Genomic DNA, 6,245 nt, shown 5'->3' with positions numbered 1-6,245 from the left:
CTTGTTTGTTTGGATTAGCATTTATTCATCAGTCAGCACCTTAGTAACATCTCAAAAATGGATTCCTTTGTAAGAAGATTTTATTAGCTATACTATTTAAACTAGAGTACTCCAGTTTTCTGGAAGACAAATACAGAACTAGTGTAAATGTGCAATTCTTTGAAAGAAACTCTAGTGAGACCTGAGTTTTGTCTTTTTATTTTTTGGTTTTTTGTTTTGTTTTATTTTGTTTTGTTGTTGTTCAGTTGTTTTTTTCTGTAGAATTTTGCTATGTATCCTAAATATCCTAGAACTTACTACATAAACCAAAAAGCAAAACAAAAATAACAACAGCAAAAACAACAAAAAAGACCAAGCTGTCCTGAAACTCATAGAGATTCACCTGCCTCTGATTGCTAGAAGTAAAGATGTGAGCCACCAACCCAGCTTGTATATCCTTTTCTCAAGTTAGTAACTGTTGATGTGGTTTCTCTGATGAATACTCAATACAATTCATCTCTCTGCATTTTCTCTGAATATCTGCTGGTAAACACTTCAATTGGAATTTTATTCCATGGTCCCAGAATTGGGAAGTGTGTCTTCTTCCTCTGTTTCCTCCCAAGATGGCTTGTTGATTATGTAGAACTTCTGTGTTTTGGAATAAATGTGCAAAGCACACAGAATAATGTGAACGTAGTCTCAATGAAGTGTAGATATACTTACCCATTCTAATACACGTATGTATGGGATATTTTGGGATTTAGTAACCTATGTAGATGTTCATGTGAACTTCACTTGGGAGGAATGGGCTTTTTTTTTTTTGGTTTTTTGTTTGTTTGTTTGTTTGTTTTTTGTTTTGTTTTGTTTTGTTTTGTTTTTGGTTTTTTGAGACAGGGTTTCTCTGTGTAGTCTTGGCTGCCCAGGACTCACTTTGTAGACCAGGCTGGCCTTGAACTCACAGCGATCCACCTGCCTCTGCCTCCCAAGTGCTGGGATTAAAGGCGTGTGCCACCACGCCCGGCGAGGAATGGGCTTTTCTGGATCCTTCTCAGAAAAGTCTGAACAAAAATGTGATGCTGAAAATCTGTAGGCACCTCCCTGCTGTTGTAAAAATGTCAAATTTCCTTCATGTTCTAAACAGAGGAGTATTTCTTGGTTATCTATGCTCTTTTGTGATTTAGATTCTAGAAAAAGAAGAAAGTGGTAAATAAATCAGGCGTACTTATAAGGTTCACTGAAGATGGAAATTTACATTGTCTATTATTTTAAAATATATTCTATACATTTTCTAGTAAAGTCTATTAAGATACACCTTGAAGGCAACAATATTGAAGAATCATGTCAAAGTTCAAGAAAAAAAAATGAAAAGTGTTGGCTCTGTTGTTTAACAATTAAACTTTATTATACAACCCAACTAGCATACACAAGAAGGAAAAAAAGGTTAAAGGGACAAAAGAGTGAACCTTCCAGTATCAGTTCCATGGGACGGGTCCTTAGGTGTCTCTCTGTACTGCGTGCTGGTCCGGCCCGGTTGTTGCTCTCCACATGCTCTCTCTTGGCCTCAACTTGTTGTTCTTTCCTGTCCACCTTCTCAGTCACATGCAAAGGGCGGTCTCCTCCTCCCTTCTAGGGTCAATTAGGAAAACAATAGCCATGGTGGGGTTCCCAGGTCGGCTTCCTGAATTCCAAGCCCAGGAAGGCCTCAAACAGTCTGTCACAAGGTATTCATGGGGTGCCCCAAGGGTAAAGCCCGCCAAGATTGTTTCCATCTGTGACAAAGCTTAATCTTTCCCACACATCCCCCTTCTCTTTTAAAAAAAATTAAGAACTATATATACACATATACATATATATATATATATATATATATATATATATATATATATATATATATATATATATATATACTCATCAGGTATCAAGTACATAACAAAGTCCTTTTATACTTGTTAACCTAAGGGAAAGTATTTCACTATTCTACCAAAGAGAGTCCTTTTCTTTCATGATAAATTGCAATTATTAATCTATAAATGTGTTTTTAATTCTTAGACTAAAGCTTCTAGTAACACTGTGGCTATCTAGTCTTCAATCCCATCAGAGACCCAAGAAGGAAAATCTATCTAATAAAGGAAGTGCTGGCAGGCAACTTCCAAGTTGCATAGTACAGAGAGAGCAGACTGCCTGGAAAGTCATTGAATTCTCTCCTTCATTGGGGCAATCAGTCTTCAGCCTTATCAGCCCAAAACATCCAACGAACTGCTTTTTGAAGCAGGAAATCTGACGGTCTGGTCCATCTAGTCTCTTCAAAGCTGGACAGTCAACTTTCCAGCATCACTGTTGAACATTGTAGACAGTCAGCCTGTCATCAGCAGTAGAGATAAGAGCAGTTTTCCCATCTAATGACCATTCTGTCACCAGCGTCTCTTGAAGCCCCCATCTTCAATGATGCAAATGGAGAAGCGGCCAGGAGCGGATGTCTCTCTCTGTCAGGAAAGCCCTCATCATTAAATGCCATATTCTGTGGATCTCTGAAGAGTTTGAAGAGCAAATCTATCTATTTTTACAGTTATCAGTCTATTTCTTTGAAGACATATACAAGAAATTAAACAAACCTGCTCTATAACAAAGTAAGTGAGTATCTAGTAGGATTTCTACCTAACTAAATACCAACTTTTATCCCCGATGATCCCGAACAGTTTTTTATAAGACATTAGTGGTACATGAATAATACATTAAACAAACATTGAACAAAAAGAACTTAAATTTCTAACATACAATATACAATAGTTTGTCAACAAATAACATGATACATAAGGCAAAAATGAATGGCAATATACAATTTAAGTTCATATCAATGTGAAGCAAAAGTTAAAGTCTTAAATTTCCATCAATCAAAAGTCTTCAATTTCCATCAATCTATAATACCAATGTAGGATTTTTGAAGTTAGTAGATTCAATAATCTACCTTTTATTCTACAAACCTGTATCCTCCCTTCCTTTTTCATATGCAAGCTAATACAAATGTCCCTCTAAAGGATTATAATGTGGTCCAGAAATTTCAGGACATACAACACAGTTAATCAGTGTCTGCTTAAGTATATTGATGATGTTTATGCTTTACAAAATCATGTACCTCATTGTAAGGTAGCTTATCAGTGTTTGCAAGTCGGAACATCACATATCCTGAGCTCAGCTCTACTTCCAACTAGAAGCAGGTGGTAGTGGGCCTCGGCTGCACCTGGAGCCCCTCGTGCGGTTGTGCCTTACAGACCCTCGTCAGAACATACAAAGATAGATGAGATACCTAAGTCAAGACAGCGGCATTTAACAGCTGGATTTCTCTGCGTGAGAAATCCTCAGTCCTTCTTCTTTCGTTTGTTCTTCTATTTAGTTGCTCCAAGTTGTAACACAAGGAAGGATCAGAGGTGGAGGAGACACAAAACAGACACGATAACACAGACAATAGTAACAAATTAGTGTCACACAGAGGTTTCAGCAGTCCCACTAGGGGAACTGAAAGATGGGAGGCTGTTTCAGGGGCCTCCTTGCATAACCCCGGGACTGCCTGGAGCCCTGGGGAATCCTTGTCATTGTCAGTGCCAAGGTGCTGGGCTACACTGAAGTGTCAGACTCTCAGCATCACCAGAGGGCATCTCCCCGGCTCCAAGGCAAGTGAGAAAATAACTGATGGTGTAGTACCCAGATCGCCCAGATCTCAAGACCCCTGAAAAGACCACCGGGACTCGATACCGATGCAACATACACAGGGTCCTGTATTACATGGGCTCGAGCTTGGACCACAATCCTTCCTGATGCAACAGGATAGGAGAATGGCACAGAGCTTCTGAAAGACCCCCGAAGGGAGACCCTCACCCAAGCCTCGGGATGGCGCGCACCCAAAGACACACAAACGACCGTCTTGCTGTAAAAACATGAGGCAGTTTATTGGCGGAGCTCCGGGTCGACACGTATCTCACGCAGGAGACAGAGGGGTCGACCCAGAAGCCCAGGGGTTTGGGGTTTATATGGGCAAGGGTCGGGGGGAGTGGGAAGTTTTGGTGCGGCCACACACGATTGGTTGTTTCAAACATTTGAACATCAGCAAATTGCGTAGGCAGATCTGGGGTAAGCTCAGACTTAATCACATGGGAACAGTCCTCGGTTCCTGTTTTTCTTGGATCCTGAGGGTAGATGTTTATCTGAGCTAACAACACATCTGGTTAAACTCAAACCTGGAACATTGTGTGCGGGCCTCAAGAGGGGGATTAAGCAGACACCATAAGATCAAATGAGGGGTCTTGGCTCATTACTCACTTGACCATGTCCGGTACCTGTTTCTCTCAGGAATTTGTCCTTGTGTATCCTCCCTATCTTTTATGGCCAGCCGGTCCCTGGAACACTCAATAGGCCTTTGTCTCCTAGCTCCACCTTCTTTGTGACTTATCATCTGGGACCTTGGGCTAGCATACCTGCCGACCTGCACTTATGAGTTAGAGAGCTCTGCTGTTTTAATGCTAATTAAAAATTTTCCCTTTCACTTCAAGGGCAATGGGCTTTTTTTTTTTTTTTTTCCTTTTTGGTTTTTCGAGGCAGGGTTTCTCTATGTAGCCTTGACTGTCCTGGACTGGCTTATGCAGACCAGGCTGGCCTTGAACTCACAGCAATCCACCTGCCTCTGCCTCCCAAGTGCTGGGATTAAAGGCGTGCGCCACCACCGCCCGGCTTTTTTTTTTTTTTTTTTTTTTTTTGCCATGTCTCCCCATTCACAATACAGACCAGGCAGGAGGGCCTAGGCTGGGGTGTACACGGGGCGGCGTTACCTTGCCTCCTCTTGGCAATGGGCTTATAAAAGCAAAAAAAACCCAAACAAACAAAAAACAAACAAACAAACAAACAAAAAAACACTCTCAGGAGGCAGAGGCAAGTGGATTGCTGTGAGTTTGAGGCCAGCCTGGCCTACAAAGTGAGTCTAGGACAGGCAAGATAACACAGAGAAACCCTATCTTGAAAAACCAAAAAAAAAAAAAAAAAAAAAAAAAAAAAAGGAAAAAACCATGGCTGGGAGGAAGATTGCGGGTCACAGCAATGTCAACCTTTAGGTAGGTTGGGTGGAGTTTGAACCTCAAGAGGAAGTTGTGGGTCACAGGAATGTCAACCTTTAGGCAGGCTGGCTGGAGGCTGGATCTCAAGGGGAAGTTTTTTTTATCTCAGAGGAACATTGGATGCTGCTGATTGTAACTCCAGTGGACTTTTTGGAGACTGCTGGCAGGTGCAGTTTACAGCAGTACATGGTCACTCCCGGAATGCAGGGAGAAGTAAGGGTCACCTAGAGGACAAATTCTTACAGAACATACACACCATTGCATTAGTTACAGAACATAGAGAACATAGCATTAGTTTAGTCCTTGCATGGGCTCTGGCTGGACTCCAAATTACCCAGAAATATCCGACGGGGCCTCGGAACGTCTCCCAGTTGCCCGAATGGGGGTGTACAAACACGGTCAGGTTCTCCCCTTTCTTCAGATAATGTACAACTTAACCAGAATCCAGGAGCCAACAGGAAGCTAGCTATTAAAAAACAAAAAAACTTGCTGTTTTCCTCCAAGTGTTCCATTCATCTTGGGAGGCTGCAGAGTGGAATGCATTTCCCGGGGACCTTGGGTCAGCCGGGTCAGCCATCTCTAACCAAGAGATGGAACTTGCTCAGGACAATCCTGCCGTCATTTTCTAGCTGGAATGGCCCCAGTGACCCTTTGCAGGGGTTTATAAGCACAAATCCTTTAGGCAGCTGTACTCTCCCATGAGGCCTTGTTATTGCCAAAGAACTACAATTCCCAGCAACTGTACATTCCCATGTGGCATTGTTTCCAAAGAACTACACTTCCCAGCATTCCAAGAAGTTACTAGGCTTCTGGGCTGGTGAGGCTTAGAAGTTAGTTGTAGGAATTACATATGCATGCTTTCCACCTTCTTTTCAGGAGAAAGAAGGTGCGTGGCTACTGAATGTTGCAAGGGGAGTTCAGACAAGCTCTAAAGTCACGATGTAGTGAATTCAGTGTCACTGCCCACAAGGGCGAGGAGCAGGCTGTTGAGCAGTGGTCGCTCCTCCCGGGGCCTGGGTGGGAAGACAGACAAGTAGGCTATTAATGCGAATCTGCATATCTGGAAAACATCTGGCTCTGGAATGGAAGTTTAGGTCAAAAACCACTATGCGGTGTCCCTTCAGCACACTCTAACGCTAAGGAGATGTTCATGTCACTCAAGAC

The sequence above is a fragment of the Acomys minous genome (assembly GCF_964271855.1).
Source record: "Acomys minous genome assembly, chromosome: 16".
Lineage (NCBI taxonomy): Eukaryota > Metazoa > Chordata > Mammalia > Rodentia > Muridae > Acomys > Acomys minous.
The sequence above is the reverse complement of the archived record's forward strand: the minus strand, read 5'-3'. Positions refer to the sequence as shown.